General features: G+C 26.0%; 1 long non-coding RNA gene across 8 annotated transcripts in view; it reads right to left on the reverse strand.

The window, feature by feature from the left end:
• Positions 1-1575: 1575 nt before the first annotated feature.
• Positions 1576-24321, reverse strand: part of LOC147801999 (uncharacterized) — a 41988-nt gene continuing 19242 nt past the window's right edge. For 3 of the 8 annotated variants that reach the window (XR_015430623.1, XR_015430624.1, XR_015430626.1), the window contains 5 exons: positions 18884-19004; positions 17053-17207; positions 13489-13581; positions 9746-9844; positions 1576-4436 (listed from right to left, as the gene is read on the reverse strand). This is a non-coding gene — a long non-coding RNA (uncharacterized LOC147801999). Of the gene's footprint in view, positions 4437-9632; positions 9845-13488; positions 13582-17052; positions 17208-18883; positions 19005-24321 lie in introns of those variants that run through there. The other 5 variants (XR_015430627.1, XR_015430628.1, XR_015430629.1 and 2 more) reach the window with 3 other exon arrangements.

The raw sequence follows: 24321 nt of genomic DNA on the forward strand, positions 1-24321 counted from the left end.
GTAAGGGGTACGTATAAATTGAATTTTCTACATAAAGTGTTTGTTTTCTTAATTTTTTTTTTATTTTTACTCTTTAATTTCATAATTTCAATTCTTAACCTGTCAGGTTATATATTTCCTAAATCATTGGTCCAACTGAGAAAGTTTTCGTGGTTTTCTTCTCTTTTTAACACGGTTCAAAATGGTTTTACTGGAATAGTTTCTCATTGATAAGAAACTGCAGCATCAGAAAAGTTCCTAATTTTACATTTAAATCGAAAATCCGCAGTCTTCTTTTTAGTTTTCTATTCAACGTTGGTATTCGAAAAAAAAATTCAACTCTCCGTTTTAATTTTTAGAACATCGCTTTAAATGGCAATTTATTTTATTTCATTTTAGATTTAAAATGTCTGTAACTCCAGATTTTTAGTTTATCCAGTGATTCTTTTACACAATTTCATTTTTAATGTTCTATTTTTTTTTTTTAAAAAGAGAATATAAAACTAATGAAACTCAAAAATATTCCTTATTTTTATTTCTTTACTTTCTGCCTTAGCAGAATATTTTTTTAGAGAAATGAATTTTAATTCACACATTTCAAACTTTATTGTATTTAATATTTATCTTCAGCAGTAAATTGTTCTAGATTTATAGTTTCTCTCAAACCCAGAAAAAATTTAAAATCCCTTAAAATTATAGCTTTTTTTTAATTTCTAAAAAACATAAAATAATAATTTACATTGTTTCTGATAAAAGGTTCTCAGATGCAGAACAGTGATTTCAGGAACAAATTTTCCACATTATAAGCACAGGTGTTTCTTAAAAAAAAAAAACATTCTTTATGAACATATTTATCACAAAAGATAAGTAGTTATGTGGTTACTATTCAAATAAAACTATCGGAAATAAAACTTAATTTTATTAATATAGAAAAAGGGAAACAAATATATTAAATTTATATTTAAAAGAGACACTTTTATATTTATATTTAAAAGCTTTTTTAACTCATAACTATAAACTCAACTTTAGATAACATGAAAAAAAAACCTAATGATGCTTTAAAGTTTATTGTTAAAAAAGTAAATAAATAAAAATAAACTTAATAATTTTTTTAATTAAATAGTTCTTTCTTTATTAACTAATAATTATTTATTTTATTTAAATATTTTTTTTCAATAAAAATTTCAATCAAAAACTTTTTTTCTTTCTAAAACTACATTTAATTCTAGATATAATCTAGATATAGCACATAGCATGCTAGCCTCTTATTCCAATTGAAAGCAAACGGTTAGAAAAAAACTCAGAATGTACTTACATATTAAAACAAGAGCTAAAATAACAAAAATAAATATTAAAGAATGAGAAATATATTGACACAAATATTTAAATGTGAGGTATGAAATTCTAAAGGATTACACATGTGAAAGGAAATAGTGCTTCCATAGAATCATAGCAGCTTTTTATCAACCAATAAAAAGTCATTAAAATGCAACTTTCTGCAAGGGTAGAAAAAAAAATGTTCTTTTTTTTATTTATCAGAACAGTGCATTATCCATTTCCAAATTATCAACAATGTTAAAGAATCAACCTCACAAGCAAAGATTTTATAAAATATTTATAACAATTACACAATGACATTTTGTGGAAGTTTCAAGTTCTATTGGGACTAATAAAAAAATGTAGCACATTTCAATGGAATACAACTAGAAATTTTTTTCTCTATTCTATTACGAGCATTTAGTAGATGTATAATAATAAATCAGGAGTGGGCGCAGATTTTTTTAATACTGATGTAATTCTAAATTCAGTCTTTAATCTTATAGACAAGATTTGTATCTAACTCATCACAGTTTGAATGAAATTACAGTGCAAGTATAAATATAGTTTAAATGAGATTACAAATTATATTTTCTAAAACTTTATACACATTCTGAAAAAGAATCAGAGAATCAGTCAGCCACACAAAAAAGTAAAAGCAATACAAAACTTCAATTTTCCTTTGAGAAATTAAAAAAAATTTCATTCAGAAAAATGCACCCTTATTTTAACCACTTTTACAGGCACTCAAAAGAAGCAAAAGACATGTAGGAAGTTTTAAATCCCTATACATTAAATCAGAAAATAATGCAATCGAATAAAAGAGCAAAAAAAAAAAAAAAAAAAAAAAAAAAAACAATTCTGAAAATTAAATTTAAAAAATTTATCAAATATTACAAAGCGAACGGAAATAACTCAGAAACTTTTAAGATAATTTTTCAACATTAAATTTTTTTAAATCAGTATTACGCTTTAGATACCTCTCTCATTATGATAAAAATTATATATATATATTTAAAATAAAACTTTCATAGTTTTACTTACAATGTTCTTCTTCACAAACAAATATATATATATATATACTTATATAACAATATTTTTGCAACAAAATAAAAAATTGTTTTGTTCAAATTGAATTTTATTTCTCTTCAAATTTGCAAATGTTGACATTTTAATGTTTACAAATGATGTTAACATGAGGGAAATTTTTTTTTAGCAATTATGCATTTAAAACATGAAATTTAATTTTACAATTTAATTAAATAAAAAGCATACATACTTTTTTATATACAATACATCAAAAAGCATCATATTTAGGATCAAGCCAAGAAAACAAATATTTTAAAGAGGAATGGAATTTACATGCCAAGTTATGAAAATAATGCAGATAAGAACAGATAGTTAACAAGATTATTACAAAAAACGAAACAGCATGGTTTTGTTTTGAAAAGTATTTGAACACATAGTAAAGGGGAAAAGATAAATAGTTTGGTCCATTCTCATAAAAAAAAGAAGGAAATAACATAATTTTCATAATTAATAACATGTAACGAATAATATAATGTAATATATTAAAACCAAAATTAAATGCACAGAGGAAGAAAAATGCTGTATAAAACAGTTACAAATGTATAAAACATTAATAAATATATATAATTATATCACATATATAATATCTTTCTTATATATATATGAAACATGGTGGTCAAGGAAAATAATGCTACAACTAAATTTAAAGAAATTCATTAAAATATAAGAAAATAGATTGTACAAATATCATAGACAAAACTAAGTCAAAATATAAGCAAATTAGTTAGGTGGTTAAAAATAAGTAAACTATTATCAGTCAATGACTAGTTAAATAAACAATAAGAGGCATATCCCCCCCCCCTTTTGCATTAACTATGCATTTAATTTCTTAAACTTTCTCTTTTGTTGGATTCAGATTATCTTAAAAGTGGATTGTTGACCTTTCAGAATTAATATTTTTATATTGTTTAAATATTTTTATTATAATAAATAAACATACATTTTTCTATTATTAAACCAGCTAAGAAAAAAAATTCTAAGCAAATTGTTACTTTTATTATTTACTTTTGAGTGCACTACATATTTTGTTTTGCTACAGACATGTTTTCTTCAAAAAAAAAAAAAAAAAAAAGTCAGTAACATTAAATACATAATTATAAAATAGCTCTATATAACTATACAGTTATTCATATATTTATTTCATAACTTTGTGCTTTAATATTTGTTAGAAATGCAAAATTATTATTTTGCTACAAAACTAATTTAAAATTACATTTTAAAACAATTTATTGGCAGTGATGATACTTTGATTAGTTTTAAGCATTTATCTAGGCCTTTAATGTTTTTAAAATATGAAGTTTGTGTTTTTTCATATTGTAAATGATTAGATAATGAGCTTTAATTAATAAAATAAGCATTAATTACTTACTTTGTAATTGATTAACTTTAACACATTAACTTTAATGTTACTAATATGTGAAAACATCAGTTTAAAATATTAAGCTAATTAAAAATAGATTTGAAATTCCTGAGTAAGAAATTCAGTATTTTAGATTCAATCATCTAACAATTTTCAGAGTTCTGCTTTCTGTAACAATAGACTACATGCTCATAGCTGGCAATTTACAAAGTTGCTTATTAATTAATAACATAAATGATTACATCATTGCTTAATTTTCAATCTTTTTAAAACAGAAGAAAAGTTTACTACAAAAAGGCTCAAAGGCATTTTTATACGCTTGAGAATTCTAAAAAAGATACAAAAATAGAGCTTCTTTATAAAAATGAGAAATCGAAAGAAAAACAAAAAGACATTACTCAGAATTCTCTTTCTATATATAAAACATAAAACTCAAGAGAATAAAAATGCTAATAGAGTAAATATCACTTGGATAAAAAAAAAAAAATTAAAACTAAATATACACAAAAAATGTCAAATCAACTTATATACAATATATATATATATATATGAAAATTCAATCGTCATTGCAGAAATTACTCTGCAGAAGGCAATGTTTTTCGTTCAGTTACTTGATTCCTTCATCTTTTATTTGCAATTTATTTTGCAGTTCTTTGACAAGACAAGTTAATCTCTTACAAGTCTCAGACAACTGAAAGAAGAATTAATTCTAAATCATTCATCATCCAAAGTTAACTTAATATTTCTATTTATAAAAGACGGATCTTTTATAAGTAGTCATGTTTAAAACTTCAATCAGGCACATGGACAATAAAAATAAAAAATTTGCCAAAGTGTTTTTAAAATAATACAGTCAAACCTCCTGTCATTGTTTCAGTATCTTCCTGATGCGTACTGTCTTGTTTTGATGGTCTCATAGCAAATGTTATTCTGATAATGTGAATAATGCCTAATTAAATCTTTTTTGAAACAGGCAGAAGAATATCGTTCAGAAATTTCACCAACATTGTTTTTAAAAAATAAATAAAGTTATTTGGATTTAAGAATAGAAACAATTAACTCCTGGTGCAAAATGAGGATTCGTTACTGTTTGGCTCAAATATCACGTTTGATGTTTATTTATAAGCAGACAAAAAGGTTGAAACTTTTGTTGCTGCAGTTTTAAAAAATAAATGCAAAAGCAGAAGAATTACGAAGACTGCAAAATGGAATGACAATCAGTGCAAACACTAATGGAAGACAGGACTCCCACTCTTGTGACAAAGATAAAATTAAGCACTTTTAAGGACTTTTTTTGTAAAAATTAAGGACTTTAAAAATAGAATGATTGTCTATCATTGAAAATACATATATCACCAGTGACAGAACCAATTATTTACTTTTCTTAAAAAAAATCAATAAATGGAAATAAATAATAAAAAATAGTTTTATTATAATGTAAGCACTGATATAATTACATTAATTAACAGGGCACGCCAAAGAAGTACCAGGCAATTTTTGCAAACCAGGATTGTTCCCCCCCCCCTAAATTTTCAAGTTGTAAAAGGTTAACATCATCTATGAAACTAATCTGTATTCCACTTTTAATCATTTTAATGAAATTGAATTGTAAAACTAAGTGCAGAAATTAAGATTTGCAATTTTATATTAAAAAAAAGACTAAATAAAGAAATTTGGCAAAAACATTAAAAAATTAATACAAGTTCTTATATTTTGCTACTAGACCTTCAGTTGTGAGCCAATCCTGCTAAATATTCAGTTACACCAAACAAATTGTTCCTTTTCTATTAATAAAATGTATCATTTATAAGAGTAAATATTAAAAGAATAAAAACTAAAAAGTTGAACTAGAGTTACTCATGAGAATAGTTATCTTAAAGCCAAGTCGTATTTCAAGTAAAAACAGGCCATACTAATATCTAAGTACATTAAATCATTCCACTATTTTTTCATTACGCTTAACTTAACATATTGTTTTAAATTCCTAGCAATAAATATTTTTATGAAAATTTCCATGGAATAAAAATACAATTATGTTTGAGAAAATGTATAATTTTCAAACCAATATGTTTTCTATTAGTTCTAGGTGAAGCATATAAATAAAAGAGTCAAAAATGATTTTTCAAAAGTTTAAACACATTCCTATGGCCAGAAAAGAGATAAGGTTCCTTAATTAAAAAATAGTGATAAATTATTTTTACATCATGTATAGATTTTTACTAGTAATATTTCTTTATCACCCTCTATCATTCTTAATATTATCCTCTATTATTATTATGATTTGATATTTTATTCAGTTTAAAACTGAAAGGGGTATTCTTTTTTTATAAAAAAATCTTGCAGTATCCCTTTATCAGGTAAAAAATATTGGAACATTTTATGAAAAACATATTGAAAAGGTATATATTAACAATTTTGAAATTATTAGTAAACAGCAAATGTGTTACATTTACTTTTATGATGAATTTTACGCAAAATTATTTCCAGCAAAACCTGTTATTAGGAATTAACTTTACATAATGTTACTAAATAATCTGGCAAAAAACATGAACTAATTTTAAAGCAAACAAAAATTGAATAAAAATTAAAAACAGTATATTAAGTTGGAATGTTAGCTGAATAAAATGATTATTAAAATCTAAAAATCTTTTAAATGAGGAGATCTAAATTTTTAAGTAACAATCTGCTTATTCTTAAGAAATAAAAATAATAGCATAAAAATCTAAAACTTCAAAAAAAAAAAAAAAAAAAAAAAAAAAATTTAGGTTGCAACAAAACAAATTATAAGAAGTAACCAAATATTTAACTTTCTTGTTAGATGCAAATCATGCTTTTTAATTTGGTACTCAGCAAAAAAATACATAAAAGTATTTTTGAAAAAACTTTAGGTTTTCATTAAAAAGCCAATTAACCAGGATTTTGATGAAAAACCTAGGTGGGTTGGGATTCTTTAAACCCTGTTTATTATACAAATTTATTTAATTCTTCAAGATTTTAGGAAATAGTTTTTGTTATGGATTCTAGTTCAAAAATACTTTCTGATGCTTCTGTTCATAGCATTTTACTTAATTCCTATAAGCATATGCGGTAACAATATAACTGAATTTCTTAAATTCTGTCAGTTTTGAAGTGTCGGTCTTCTATTTAGGTACCTTAAAACTGCCCCCTCCCCCAAAAAAAGCCCTATCTCATCCATGTGCACTATCCCCCTTCTCTACACTATTCTTATCTTTTAGAATGTGTCACTCTCCTCATAGAGTATTATTCTAGGCAAAGGGCAGAATATATTAATGAAAAAACCAATATATTAATGTAAGGGCATGCTTTCTTTTCCTTTGCTTGTAGCCCCCCCCCCCCAACGCATTAATTTTGGTCTCATAAATGTTTTATTCTGGATGTAAGGTCTAATTCTAAGTGATGATCTAAAGAACAACATTTTGAAAAAATTGAACTGAAAAATTGTTCCTATCAACTTTAGTGATGCTGAAAAAATTAAGGACTTTTAAAAACCTTGCACCAAAATTAAGTACTTTTAAGGGCACTTACTTTTCAAAATAAAAAATAAGCAGTTTTTAAGGACTTTTAAGGATCGTTGGAATCCTGGAAGACCTCAAACCCTTTGAAACAATGAGGCAAAAAACTTACGGAAAATTGACAGCAATTTGTTACTGTCAAATATTTTAAATAAATAAATGCATTTATAATTTTTTTGCATTGTAAATAATTTCAAAGCATATAATTTTTAAATTTAAATTTTTTATATTTATAGTAAATTTATTTAATTAAGTCATTATTTAGAGTCTTTTATGTTGACTCGCATTCATTATTTTCCCATATCTATTAAAGAATGATCTCATGAGAAATGATAAATCCGAGGATTCATAGTACATTTTAAAATTTCTCACTCTTACAACGATTAACTTTTCTAGACTTATATCAAATCAAAATAATTTCATATGTCTGTTGCTTGAACTGGAGAATCCTAAAAGATTAATCCTTTTGCTTTGCAAACTTTTAATTAAATTCCATATCAGAAACAAAGTATTTTTTTAATATGGAACACTGATATTCAATATCAGTGTTTGAAAAGTGAAAAATAAAACAGTATATAACATTTTCTCCTATAATCAAATTACATTACAGTAAGTTCTTAGCACATTTTTTCTCTTGATAATTTTTACAAAAAAAAAAAAATTATAACTCATACTTGTAAATAAATATTTGATTTAGATTATTTTAAGAAATATTTTCACCCACAGAAACTTTTTTTTAAAAAAAACTTTGAATTTGACATCTATACATTTTTGAATGTAAATATTAAAATTCAGGAAATTTCCATATTTTATTGGAATGTTAAATATAAGCTTCATACACAGAAAATTACAATATTGTGATTACTGATTTGCTTATAGCTAGCTTATTTGGCAAACAAAATAATAAAACAATATTGAAATTGCCAAAGATGAACAGCATCAGTTTTAAAACTAAATTATTATAAAACGGTAATTATTTAAATTGGTTTGTGTTTAATAATTTATCAAATATACACATAATATATATTATAAAAAAATATAATAATTTAAAAAAAAAACATAAAAGAATCTGTATTGTTGAAGATTTCTATTATATTCAAAAATGATATTTATGCAAAAATACATAAAAGATATCTGAAATATTAGATGCTTAAGTTACTTTAAAAATATGGGCATATCTCATGCAGAAATCATTTATTTTGTACTCAAATTATTTGAATCACTAAAATTATTAATTCAGTTTTTATTATGTATAGGTAGAGTGGGATGCATATTTTCAATTATTTTGATAAAGATGTTATGGATAAAATAAAACTGAATGAGCTTCTTATATACATAATAAATTTTTTTTATAACTTTCAGTAATTTAAAAATATGTTACTAGATAATACTACTTCTTTAGTACATATCTTATCATGTTTATACCATTTTTATTTCTGATAAAAATATATATATATATTTAAAAATAGCACAACTTTTTAAATAATGTATAAATTTTCAGACTTAAAAAAACACAAAATGCAGCAAGAATATTTCATTACACATGCTTTTAATCCATAACTAATAAACAGAGAGAAATCAACATGCTATTTACATAGATGTTTCTTTTTAAAGTTAATTAATTGTGTTCCAGAAAAGTTCATTAGTTTTCTTTGTTTTATCATATTATCATTGAAAAAGTGACTGAGTACTTTGAAACATTTTGAAAATACATTTTTGAAATTACAAAATATTTACAATTATGAATCTAGATATTTTTTGTCAATAGTGATATCTCTAAATATCTTCAATGAAACTGAAGATATATAGAGATTATGATTTATAGATTTGTTAAAAATGTTTCTTGTGTTTTGAAAAATCAATTTATATTTCTTCACACAAAATACCTATATATAAGTATAATTCAATGAGTTTACATTTGCAGGTTTTATCATGTTTTTTTCTTACAAAATTACAAAAAAAAAAAAAAGATTTTTCATATGGCACAATATATGACACAAAAAGAAACATTTTGGAGTAGCTAAGGGCTTTTCCTTGTTATTTCAAAGTAAACCAAAAGTGAGTTCAAAAATATTTCAAAGTAATTCAAAATTCTGACAATATTAAAATTCTAACAGCACTAAGATTTCATATACACAGCATAGATGCAGACAATTTTCTCTTAGATAGAAGAAACAAAAAAAATTTACTTAGTCTAATAAAGTGGAATTTTTAATCTGTTGCTTCAAAAATTTATCCAAAAGCTTGATTAAATAAAAAATCACAGTTAAAGCATTTACTAAAACTCAACAGAATGAAAATATAACATAGTAGTATTTGTAGTAATATTTTTTAAAAAAAATTGAAAAAATGAAGAAAAAAAATTTGAATTTTCCAATCTTTTTATGAAAGCTGGCAACTATGCATTTTAAATTAATTTTTTTCTTATCTAGAGTTACAACAAAACATATAATGACTATTAATTTACCTTCACAGATAACAATAGGATTTCTGTTTTTCCCATTCAGCCATTCTCTAGCTGTAAGTGATGGAGTAGGAACAGTAGTAGTGTCATGAACAAATTTTCCTGAAATTGTTCAGACTAATTAAATATAAATTTTGAATGTCATATATAAGTAAATATATAAAACCAGTTATGATATATTTTTGTTACTTAGTGTGAAAAATCAAGAAATACCATCAAGTTAAGCAACAATTACAATAATACATCATGACAGGACGATGACAGGACGAATTCAAATTACTTACCCCCAAAATGAAGGGGAATATTTCTCGCTATCTGGGAAATATGGTCATTAAAGCTTGGACCCTAATGTTAATTTTACTTTTTGCATATTTCCCCATAGGAACAGAAATTGTTGTGCAAATTAAAAAAAATTCTTGGATGCAATTACAAAATCTGTTTAGACACAGATAATTCCATGCAAAAAATAAATTTTAGTGAGTATTTAGTACTTTTTATTCTTTCATATTATAGTCAAAAAACTTATGAATTGTAAGGCATACAGTTATTTGCATTATTTTAAAAGGTAAACTACGCAATTTGAGTGAAATCGGTCAAATGTTTTCTGAGAAATCATCTTTTGAAAATTTTGTATTTTTAAAATTCGATTTCTCAGGAGCCATTTGACCAATTTTGCTCAAATGTTGTAATTTGCAATTCAAAAATTCATTCTTAAAAAGAATATAAAAAATTGTATGTCTTAATGTTAATTTTTTTTCGATTATTATTAAATAAAATAGTGAAAATTAATAAATACTCACTAAACATTATTGTTTCCACAGATTTATCTACGGCTAAACGAACTTCATAATTGTGAGCAAATTTTTTTCTTTTTTGCTTAAAACTTTCTCCAGATATGGCGAATTAAGCAAAAGGTAAAATATTAAGGGGTCAAAACTTTAGGGCGCTCTCCCGACAAACTAGTGGGACCATACTTCCCATATTGTAGTTACCCCCTATAATTTTGGAGGACAGAAATTTTAATCCATCGAAAAAGATATGTTTATTTAGAGAAAGTACATTTTTGTGTCTAATTTAATAATTTTAAACATCATTTGCACAAATTAATTGGCATAATTGAGATCACTTTTTTGAACCATTAAGAATAACCCCTAGATTGTGAAGATCTGATCATCAAATCAAAAATTATTCAGGGTGGTTCGTTTCTTATTTTGTGCACTGTGTGTATATAGATCAGGGGTGATTGTGAGCCCAAGTCAAAATTCCGAAAAATTTCTTGAGTTTAAAAAAAAAAAAAAAGTTTAAATTGAAAAAAATTTAAACAAGGTTTTTTTTCCTTTTTCTCAATATTTCTTAGTTTGCTATATTTAAAATTTTACACATACCTATGATGACCTGGAGAAGTAATTAGAATTTACAAATATGTCTTTCTTTCTTGAGTTTATGATTAATAACAAGTATTTACTGATAAAAAATTAATATTAATCATGAGTATATGCTTATAAAGTATCTCTCTGGCTCTCCCTTACAAACAAATAAAATAAACTGTGTTTTTAAGTTCCACCTTTGAAAATTTGATTTCCGGAAATTTCTGTGATCAATGATTTCTTGAAATATCTGGACCTTCGATCGCTGGAAATTTCCGGATCACTGTTAGCGAAAATTCCGGAAATCCGGATTTTTTCCGGAGCACAATCAGCCCTGATATATTTATAAAGAGAGAGAGAGATTATCTTGCTGTAAAGAAATGTCAATGTTTTACAAAAAAAAGTTTAAATATTCAAAAAGAAAAAAAAAAGAATCTTAAACTTTTTTTTTAAAAAAGCCTTTAATTTGGCCAGATTTTTCCACCTACAAGAAAATTATAAAAAATCAAAGAATAGTTCTTAAATTTTGCAAAGTTCTACAAACTTAGATAATGCAGTCTTAAAGTAATTCTTCAAATATTAAAAAATTAGAATACAAATGCTTTATATTTCCATTAACTGTGGCTCTTCTTCGTATTGACATTTTGAACCATTTTCATTATTGGCATAAATAGTGCAGAATAATAATACTCAAATCGTGAACTAACAGTTGTTCTGTCTTTGTGACAGCCAAAGAAAAAAATTTAGAACATTTCTTTTGCAAAGTATTTATATACCAAACTATTTTTAAAAAGAAAAAAAAAAGATAAACTTTGCTTTACTTAAGTACATTAAAAGTGAATTTTTTCGCAAAAGAATTACAAAATATACTATTTTTAGTTTCAAAACTTTGTTTAGTCAGATAGTTTAACAGTATCCAGTATAATTCTATTAATGGAGTACTGAAGAATTCATAATAGTTAGAGATCAATACATATAAAATTTTACAGTGCTCATACATTGAAATAATCAGTATCAATCAGTTAACATTTCCTCATATCAATGTTTAGTTAAATTTTTTAATAGAGTTCAAGACTTCCTTAACACGTAGACTGCCACACGCATTTACAGTGAAATCACCTTCACGCCGCGAGTAACGTGGTACGAAGCGTATTCTGCTAAGTACTTCCAACAATATTTCAATAATGTGAGTCTCTGGAGATCTCAAGGATAATATATCGCTCCGTTTGTTTCCATGGTATCATGTCTGTTTATTTGTGTCAGTTGCTTCTTATCTCGCCACTTCGCATGATCAGTTTGGATCAACGAGGAGTATAACTTAAAATCTTTACTCTAACTAGTTAAATTTTCGAAAAGAAAATGGAAAACTTATTTCTTAGCGAGTCAAATAGAAGTGAACAAGAACGCTTTCATGAGGTTCACAATAATTTTCTTAATCACTTTTGTACTACTCAAAATAAAATACTACTCTATAAAAATTAAATAGTTTTGTTACGTCCTGTGAAATATCTTTTCAAATACATACGAATATCCTTCGCAAGGAGATAAATAAGCATCACCCCAATACGGGTGACGTGGTCTGATCAGAAACTATGCTGTTACATGAATATGGGTGATGCGGCAGTCTACGTATTAATCAAATAAGTTTAAAGTAGGGTTTCTTGATACAAATCTCTTGATACAATTATCTTGAACAGTGAATGTGTTAACACTTTTGTACAAAAGTAATTTAGTGGATAATACCTCAATTTCCCATTTAAAAATATTATGACATGATAGGCATTGATTATTTTTTAAGTTAGATGAAAGAGATAAATCAATATAGCTTTTAAAACTACAAAAATCAACGCTTTAAAGTTTGTTATTGTAATTGCATAAATAAGTGTATGAACCGTGAATTCTTCACCATAAAAATTTGATACTACGTAAGATTTATTGATTATCTTTTCTTAAAGTGACTGCATTCCTAAATAATTTGTAACAAAGTATCCTGCAGGTAAGGTTGTATAATTTAATAGTGTATATAAGTTAGTGGTTCATAAATTTGAACCATCGAATAGTGTGCATTTTAAAAGATGTTGGATTGAAAATTATATTTTTTTTTCAAAAATAATTTAACCATTCCCAAAATAATGGGAGATTCAAACTCTCTTATGGACAGTTCAGTAATTATATACATAGAATGTTCTGAACACACAAAAATCAGGAACATCAAGACAAAAAAGATAAAAATCAGGACTATATATGATCAGAAATATCAGGGCAACTAAGAACCTTGAGATGTTTCAAACTCTTAATAGTTATAAAAATAGCATATTATTCATTAAAAAGCATTATTTTGTTTGAGACATTAAAAGAAAGAACAAGAAAATATTTGACCTTTCCAGCAACATACACCATTTCAGAATCATGATCATAAAAAGGGAACGCCAGAAGAAGTATCAATGTTCTCAGAGGAGTGTCCAAATTGTTCTGAAAACATAAAAATTTTTAGTTTACAACTCAAACATTATTAATGAACTTTTTAAGGTGAAATATTTTATAGGAGGGTAAAGCTGAGGGATATAGCTTCACCTATTTGGGGTGAAGATTATTTGGGGCTAGGATTAATAACAAAAACGACACTACACAAGAAATACACACGAGAATCATGATGGCCAATAAGTGCTTTTAAGGTCTAAGAAAATATCTTAAGTCAAGCCTAATAAAAATAAAAATAAAAGTGTTACTCTATAAATGTCTTATACGATCAGTGTTTACATACGCATGTGATACCTGGACAATGACCCGTGGAGATGAAAATATGATAGCTAGACTTGAGAGAAAAATACTGCGAAGCATTTTTGGTGGAATAAGTAAAAACAATACCTGGTTTAGAAGATCAAACACGGAACTTAACAAAGCATATAAAGAACCTGATGTCATTAAATTTATCAAAATTCAAAGGATTAAATGGGCAGGCCACATTATAAGAATGGAGGATGGCAGGACAACCAAAAAAGTTTTCAGTGCCAGGCCAACAGGTACAAGAAAAAGAGGATGGCCAAACCTAAGATTTTTAGACAGCCTTGAAAAGGACCTACAAGTTTTAAATATAATAAACTGGAGAACCTTGGCTAAGGGAAGAATGTCTTGGCATAGGCTTGTTGAGAAGGCCAAGGCCCATCCTGGGCTGCCGTGCCAATGAGAAGAGAAAAAAAGCTGAGGGTTCGGTTATATGTAGTAACATACACTAGTTCCCTTCTGGTGGTTCGTTTTGAAGAGATAGGGGTTACATTTCTTACAAATTCGTCAAACAATCTTATTAAATATAGTTTTTAACTAGTCAAAAATTTTTTTCAATAATAATCTGAACCTGTGTTCTGGTTTATATCTAGAATTACAAAGTTGTTTAAGTTTTGCGTACTAATTGTTTTTTCCTCGCTAGCTCTACTGCACCGGACTAATGTGGACAAGTTAAGGTGCTAGTGACAAATTTTGATAATTTATTAAGTAGTCATTTATCATAACTCAGAAAGGTACATTTAAAGCAAAAATGAAATCAATTACAATCTAAGCCTTATTGGAGGGCATTTCACTTAACTAAAAAAGACATTTAAACAAAATCAATGCATTAAAAATTACTATTCAATTTGATTTATTTGATAGCATTGAATCAACTTAAAATTGAATCAGTTTTAATAACCATAATTTTAACTTGATGATGAAATGGTTTGAATGGATAACACGAGGATTGCATAGTTTAGTGATATTTCCCTCACTGGGGTAATGAAAACCATTTGCTGTTTTAATTTAAGGTATGGCAAAAATTCTTTATTTTATCTATATTGAATGGTAGTCTTTTATCAAACTTGATAAAACATCACCTTTAAATTTTCTTAAAACTTTTAAGGGATGAATTAATCTAAAGGTCTTGTGCTAAATATTGAAATTATTAACTGTAAAGGTATATTATTTTACAAAATCATTTTGATTTAGGAAATGCATAGCACCAAATGAATTATATATTTAACCAACAAACATTTATTCCATTGGAAGTTGAACAGAATCATTGTCCACATTACCCATACCACCATTTGTCTACACTAGTACCATGAAGATATGTTATATTTGTTTAAGCCTAATACTGGCTAATTGAAAATATACAGAGCAAAAGGTAATATCAAAATAGGCAAAAATGTATAATTTTAAACTTATTGGCACCTTTTTTGAAATAATGAAAATAAAATATGTTATAAAAGAGAAAATTTAAAAGTTACTCAAAAACCCTCTTTTACAAATTTGAACAAAAATATTCAGTCTAATTTTACAATTGCATGGAAGTGTACATCAATGTACACTTCACTTTGACACTTTGCATTTCAAATTTTTATTTTTACATTTTGATCATTCAAAAATTAAATTTTTATGACTAAAAATATTTTGTTTAATCAGTAAATCAAATAAATAACGAAATAAATAATCAAGTAATCAAATAAATAATGAAATAAATAATCAAGTAATCAAATATATAATGAACAAAAAAATTTTTTTTCGAGTTTCAGAAAAAATTTAAATCAATGAGGCAAATTTTACATTTATTTTAATCTATTTTGAAAAAAAAATGGGTTTTTGAAGCTTTTTTGTAATTCTGAGAAAACATAAACTATCTGTTAAGATTTCCTGTTCTGTTATACAAATTAACAAAATTAGTATTTAAGATTTTTCTGCATTAGTAATTTTAGCAACAACAGCAACAAAAAAATAATAATAATTAACTTACACAATGCAGCATTTTAACAGTGTTAAAATCATGTTTTGTTTAAGAGATACAGATTCAACAGTGTAATATTTTATTTCAATCAGAATTTTTTTAAAATTCTTTTTCTGTTTAATGATTAACATTCTAATAAGATGTATAAATACTAAATACCATTTAACAATAAAACTACACTAAAATTTTTAATACCAGTTATAATAAAATGGTTAATATTATTTAATTAATGCAAACCATTTTAAACTAACTAACCAAAATCAACCCGACTTATGATATATAAATGCTATATAAAGAACTTTATTTTTCATTAACAAAATTTTTAGTTTAGGTCTCTCTGCCAAAGTAGTTTTAGCAAACAACTAATTAATTTGCTATGCAAAAAACTATACCAGGTAATTTTGTGTTTAGGGTTGTAGCAGCCCTGAACGAAACATTGGAGAATTTTATCAGGGTACATAAAAATCAGATTTTGTTTAAAAGATATATATTAAATATTATAAATTTTACTTCAATAAGATTTTTTATTTTAAATTCTTATCACGTTTAAGGATCTGAACTCTAAAATGTACAAATAATCTTCAATATTACTTAACAATAATGCAATTAAAATTCTTAACATTATTAAAAAAAGTTTAATATGATTTAATGACTACAAACTAATTACTAAATAAATTATAGCAGCTATTATTTTTTAATTCAACTCAAAACTTAAATGAAATCTAAAGACAGAGTACCAATTTTGCCAAATGAAAAATAAATGAATTTAGACGAGAAATCATTTTTAAAAACATGCTACTTATAAATTGAAAAAAAAAAAAAGAAGTTTAATTCCTTGACGAAATTCACACTGCAGACAACATATATTAAACTTACGGGTTTTTAATCAGTACCAGAGGTGCCAATCAAGCATTGCCAGCGTTATAAAACAATTAAATGTATATGATAAGGAAAAAAAATCTGATGCTTAGAAGTATAAAAATAGCTAGATAAATATATGAAGTGTTCAGAGCGAAAGTAGATCTAGTTTTATTAAAAGTTGTTTATGTTTAATTTATCTAAAAAATTAAAATGTAAGTAATTTAAGAAATCAAATCTATTTTTTGATTCAGCTTGATGAACTAAAAAAAAAAATTACTTGAGCTATTGGGAGTTTTAAAAAGGAAAATAAATAAAATTCGAAAAGTCACCAGTTCTGGGGGTAGGGCAGGGAAGGCAGAGTCTTGTGAGGGTTCTATATCTTGTATTCTAGAAGACACTGGACGTTTACCATCCTTTTGACGTTGAGACAGTTTGGCGGAGAAAGGGAAACTGTTCAGCATGGCAAGTCAGGTTATTCTAGCCCCTGTAAAAAGTTTTATTTCTTATTAGAATTTCTAACAAACGCAGAGAGGCTAAATCATTTGAGAAGTAAGAAAAATATAAATTAAACACAATACTATACTAAGTATTCGCTCTCTTTTTTTGAGATTTTTTTTATTTGGAGTTTTGACAATCAAAATATGGGAGTAGCACAAAATTCCAAAAATATGGTCCTCATAGTTTGTTCGGTAAGCGCTTGAAAAAGTGTATTTCGCACAAATACATATTTGGCACAAGTTCGCGGATTTTTTAAAAATAATAGAAAATTTTTTAAACATAAATTTAAATTTACTTTATCCAAACGAATCCCATGTAAAAAGAAAAATAAAGAATTTAATAGCCTTTATTTATTTATCTAATTACGTGTCGATAACTATTTTTAATTTCATGGTAAATAAATTTACATAATTTTAAATTATCAAAGAGGAGAAAGTGAGAGAGCGGTTGAAAGTTGCTGCCGTTTATGTTATTTTCATTTTTTACATAGTGCGCAAAACTTTTAATGGCCTAGGGCCCCGCATATGCTTAATCCGCACCTGTTTGAGGGGATGATATTAAATATTGCTAATTAATTAGTACAGATGACATTTAAAATTACAAAATCAAACTTTCTCTGAATAAACTTTTTGAAGGATTTGAATTTCTGACACTGAAAAAACAGGAAAACATTATTTTAAAGACTATATAAAGACTTATATATTGAAAAAACATTATTTTAAAGACTATATTTTTGTCTGGAGAAAAAAATTTTTTTTGCAAAATTAGTCGAATAATTTCTAGAGAAATTAAATTTTAAAAATATATCTTTTTCAAAATTTGATTTCTCAAAAATTAATCTAACAATTTTGCTAAAATTTTGCATTTCGAAATATACAACTCCATTCTTTAAAATGATTTAAAAACTTTCATACCTTACAGTCCAATAGTTTTTTGACTATTACTATTAAATAAAAAAAAAAGTAATATATATTAAAAGTTGTATTTTGGATAGAATCCTTAAAAAAATTTTTTTTAATAATTATAAGCAAAAACTTTTCAATTTGCTTGAAAATGACTGATGGTGAAATAGACAAAAGGTAAAATTAACAGTAAGGGGTTCAAACTTTGGACGTGTCTCTTGACAAGGCTATCTAGAATATATTTTCCACAATACCGTTAGATCCTATATTCTGGGGGATTGAAATTCGAAACCATCAACAAAGAAAAGTATGTTTATACAAAGAAAATACATTCATGTGTGTGACTTAAAATATTGCCTGCATTAATTAATCAGCATATTTGAGGTCACCCCCTTGAACCATTAGGATTGAGTCCTAAAAGGTGAAGATCCGATAATATTAAATCAAAAGCTATTTAGGGTTATCCTTTTTATTTTGCGCACATAAGGAAATTTAGTTAAAATCTTTCACGTAAAAATTAACTAAAATGAGTCATAAAATAAGGTAGAACAGAAAAAGTTTGTTACTTCAAAAAGAAAGAGTTTGCTTTTCTTCTCTACAAAAGTTAATGATTAATACCTTATAAAATGTATAAATTAATGTAGTGTAAAGTGCTCTTTAATTTAGTTGAATTCTGAATAGATAATTGTTGGCTGACCACCAAAAATTCAAGAAAGCCTTTAGAATTAAATTTAAAAAAATAGATAAATAAATAATTTACTTCTGATTCTGGCTGGAGGTATGGATACAGAAGAAGACGTTGACCTACAAGAGGAACTGGTAGAAGAAGGAGGGCTAGGATTTAAATGCTGATCTGTTTGAAGCGAATCGGTGTAAACTTGCTGAAAAACATAAAATGTTTTCAACCAATGAATGTCAGATACATGAAAATACAATGTGAACAAAAATATAACCTTCAGAACAAAAATACTTTTAAATAAAAGGCATTTTTTGGAGAATCACACTATGTTATGGTTTTGGGGTTTTATTATTAGCCAGTTAAACATTTATAACAGTAACTTTTTCTGCAACTAGCAAGACAAATTAATTATGAAACTTGCCGCTTGCTTACCTGCTTGAACAGTTTGTCATAGAATGCTATGACACTGACAGTGACGTTCTTAGTGCTGTGAGTTGTAAATATGCCAAATTTCATTGCGTTTGGCACACAAACTTAGCACAAAGACATACAGACATTTTCTCATTCATTTATATATGTATATATATAAAATTTTATTTCCTAGTGACATTATTGAAATTTTAAATAACTAAAATGTCTGGAAAAATGAGCACTTACATCATATTTACTACTTTAATCTCAAATATTTAATCACAAAGCTAAGGAACTAGTAAAACTAGGAGACTATTACTTAGAATTGGGAAAAAAAATTTTAGAATCATTCTACCAAAATAAGTGAACATAAAAATATTTAGAGGAAAGCTGTTCAATGTTTCAAAAGTTATAGTTTAAAGCAAAATGCAGATATTTTAAGTTCAAAGTGAGCTTTTGCAGCTATTTTTGTATAAAAACTTTTATATTACTATTTATTTACAAAAAATTAATTAATGTGCATCAGATATAAAGACAAGTAAAGATATTGCAGTTTGAAAGTTTCATAGTTTGGATGTTATACGGATTTTTATGTACAAATAGGTTTAACTGAACATTTTATGTACGAGTTTGGATTTAGCAATTTTTACTGTACTATGATCATTTTAAGTACTTAAAGAGTTTTTCCAGGGTGTGTAGCCAAATCTTTCAAAAATAAGTAAAAAAAGTACTTTTTAAGCACTCAAAAAATATTTTTAAGCACTATATACATTAACAAAATGAGAAATAATTTTCAAAGACTTTACATGATCATTACTTTTCCCCTAATCTCATAAAGATAGATCCCATATCTTGTCAAGATAGGAACACAAATCCCCAACTTTCTTCCGGTGTGGTATTCTAAATAATATAATCATGCAGTACCAGCTATTTTACAATACCTAAACACATTAATAGCCGCAGACATGTTAAAATAGCTGCAGCTGTTTGAAAATTAAAAGGGTGCATAAAAACTATAACTTTACTGTGTATCATGCATATATACTGTCAGTTTATTACTTTATATAGAAGCTCACCTGATTTTGATGTACTTTAATTTAGGACAAAATAAACATATGCCAAACATTTAAATGGTTTAATAATATCTGACCGTTACTGAATAAAAATTATCCATTTAAAATTATACATTTAGTCAGTATTTGAAAATGGACTTATAAGTTTAGAAGTCGAACAAAAAGTTTTTATAATAAAAATTCTGGGTTAGTCAATTTTTAAATAAACTTTTCTTTTAAAGGTCGATATTTTTCGCAAAATAAGCTTATTTTATCTGGACAATACATGGTTTTTATAATTTTATGTTGGATTATTTTCTTAATATTTTATTTATAATGATATGAATGATTATCTTGACTTGAAAAGTAATAGATTGCATGCGAGAAAAAATAAATTAAAACATAGGGAAACAAAATATGTCATACAATACAGGCTTTATAGTGGGCTAAAGAAAAATTAAAGAAAAAATAAGGACACTTTTTAGAACAGCAGACATATGCCAGACTACTTTTAAAAAAGACAAAAGGCAAACTAAAAAAAACATATAATTTGTTCTACTGAAATATATTAAACATAAAAAAATAATTTATTGATTTTTTTAAATGATTAATTTGATTTTCTGTGTTTTATGCTTGTTTTAAAATGGAAAATTTTTCATGATATTTCAGAATCAATAAAACTCAAGAGTTAATGACTCATATCAGACAGGTAGAATTCAAACATATATAGCTAACATTTCAGATAATTCTCATCAAGAATAATATAACAGTATCAGTAAAATAAATAGAAATAACTATTTAAATGGTAACCAAAAACCAAACGCAAATCGAAAAAAAAACAAAAACTGAAGGGTAAAGTTGATGCTCTAATAAAAAAAAAGTTGAGCTAGTGGAAAGCATTAGGACTACTAAGACTTGAAAGAAAATTGCCAAACAATTGTTTATTCCTTGTAATTGTTTATATGCAGTGATCAAAGCTAAAGGTGATGCTAAAAAATAAGTAATTTTTTTTTCTCTTTTTATAAATGACTTGTAGTATTTATAAAAAAATATTTTAATATTTTGGACCACATCAATTCTTATTCTTATGTTATGTTGTTATTATTTCATTAAAAAATAAATTGTGCAATAAGTTCACGTTATTTTTTTAATTTTTTCAATGTTTAAAAATAACATATATCTATATGTTATTTATTGACCCTCACCGGTGTATGTCGACAATCACAGAAATGCTTTGGTGAATGTCTGAAATATTTATCACATTCGATATTCTAACCCTACACTGATGTTTTTTTAAGGTCAAGTATCATTGCCCGGTATATATTTGCCCAATACTCCAAACACTGATGTTTCTTATAATCTATCGTAAGTATTAAAATATAGAATAAATATAAATTTATCAAATAAATATTATAATATTAACGAATAAATTAATATAAAATTGGATATAACAAATATTTCGGACTATTATCAAAGCGACTATGTGATTGTTGACATTCACCGGTGAGAGTCAAAAATAAAAGTATTTAGCAAATATTTCGGACATACACCTACTGACTACGTGATTTTTGACATTCACCGACCGGTGAGAGTCGACATTTTCCAGATTTCGGTCATTCACCGTAACATATATATATATAATACATTCTTTATATAGTTGTGAACTCAGATTTAAAGAAACAAAACTGGAAATTACATATATGAAATTCATACATTGGAATTAATTAAGATTAAGTACTTGTATAAATACAACAAAAAATTTGTTTTCCAGGGTATAATTGTTTTATTATGAGTCATTTAATAAAAGAAACAACAAATATCACAATTTTGACCATAATAGGTAATAAAAATTATTAGTGCAAATGAAGAAGCCACTTTTTAATAAAACTTTTTTTCAATAGCGAATTTTGTGACTTTAACTATTTGGTTTATGTAAATGTTAAACTAAAGACTAGTTTGTTTTTTTTATTCATAAATTTTTTTTTTGGTGTCAACATTTCTAAAACAGAGAAAGGAAATCATATTTTATTATTTTTAAAAAATGTAAAGTTTTAATATTTTAAAAAATTTAAATTTAATTAAAAAAATAATTTTTTTCATAGTTTAGCTATGCTACTTGCCATAAAATGCCCTGAAAATCTGAAAAAATATCACACAATTTAGCTCTCTAGGTTAACTCTCTATCTAGCAATTTACAAATTGCAAAAAATTTGTAAATTTTAAAAAATGTTTAACTTATTCAAATTATTGACCTTAATTTTTTTATTGAATGATTGGTGTAGAAATACCCATTATCTTTTCTCAAGAGTATGTAGAAAATCTGCTACAAAATTAATTTTATTTAAAAGCAGGCAATATAAGTTACAGGGTTCCCACTCTATGATGAGATTGAAATTCAAGGACTTTCCAGGACTTTTCAAGGACCTAAACAAAATTTTCAAGGACCTTAATCTAAGACCAATTTTAAAAATTATTCTCTTCTATTTTACTAGAAGCAACAATGCTTGTTGTGGCAATAATTAATTTCAAATATAATACCTAAATGCTTTGCCTATATAGAGAGAAGAAAGTATATGTATTATGGACTAAAATTTATATTTTTTTAAAAACAACCCTACTGGTTTTACACATTAATTCACAAAATCATTTTCAGCACAATCTATAACTAATGGTAATGAGGTGTTAATGGTGAAATCCTTTACTCCTGTGTATTTCCATGTGAAGGCTGCATGAAAGACAGAGCTAAATCTTAGGTATTCCATATTCCATGACTATTCCATAACCCCCTCCTCTCCTCTATTAAACATCGTTTCTGAAATTATTTACACAACCTTCTCTAAATGTTGTACAGCAACAATTCTTTCTGAAAATAAAAATTAGAAGGAATATATCCCATTTTCACCATGTTTAAAAGCATTATTCGTTATGTGTAATCCACAACTGCCAATGAATATGACCTGGTGGGACCTTTTAATTCACACTGAAGTTTCTGATAGAATTTCCAATTGACATAGGGTCCATCCATGGATAATTGAAGTATTTTAGAGAGCTTTTAACCATCATCCATGCATTTGTAAAAAGAGGACAAAATATTTTCTGCAGTTCCATGACCCATAAATTGGGAGGTAAGATACTTAGTGCAAACTTTATTATCAATTCCTTACCATAATGTCCATCTGCTTAGATTGTAGAGACTGACATTCTTCAGTTCATTTATAAGAACCCCTTTGAAGTATAGTGCCAATCCAAAGGAGCCCAAATAGGCTCACTTTGTGGCACTACAAAAAAATTGTCTCGCTATACAGCTATCAGCAAACATTTTCGAGAACAATTTACTGATCCCTTCACAGGAGTTAAATGAATAATTACTAGTGATGCACTTCAGACTCCAGAGAATTTCAGCATCAAGCACATTCCTTTTGACCAGATAAGAAGACAATGTTACCTCGGCAGGGGTGATTGTGAGCCCAAGTCAAAATTCCGGAAAATTTCCGGAAAAAAAATTTTGAGGTAAAAAAAATATATATATATTGTTGAAGTAAAAAAAAAAAAAAAAAACAGTTTCAATTGAAAAAAAAAATTAAAGAAGGTTTTTTTTCCTTTTTCTCAATATTTCTTAGTTTACTATTTACTGATAACTATTTAGTTTATTATCTATTGATTACAATCTAACTATTTACTGATAAAAAATTAATATTAATATTGAATATAAGCTTATAAAGTATCTGGCTCTCCCTTACTAACAAATAAAATAAACAGTGTTTTTAAGTTCCATCTTTGAAAATGGAATTCCAAAGTAGCTACTGGGAAAAAATATTTACAAAAAAGAACGTTGTGTAATAAAATTCATACTTCTAAAAAAAACAAACAAGAATTTTCATACTTGAAATCAGTAGCATCATTAATATCAAATCTAAACTTTACACTCAGCTTCAACTTATACAGTATATCAGATCTAATAATTGCAATGAATCAATAAATTTTCAAATAAAAAATACTTTAAACTGAACTAAAGAGATGTTCAAAACAAAAAGGAATATAATTTAAGACTCTGTA

This window comes from Parasteatoda tepidariorum, chromosome 11 (assembly GCF_982258835.1).
Source record: "Parasteatoda tepidariorum strain Cologne lab strain chromosome 11, Ptep-v5.0, whole genome shotgun sequence".
NCBI lineage: Eukaryota > Metazoa > Arthropoda > Arachnida > Araneae > Theridiidae > Parasteatoda > Parasteatoda tepidariorum.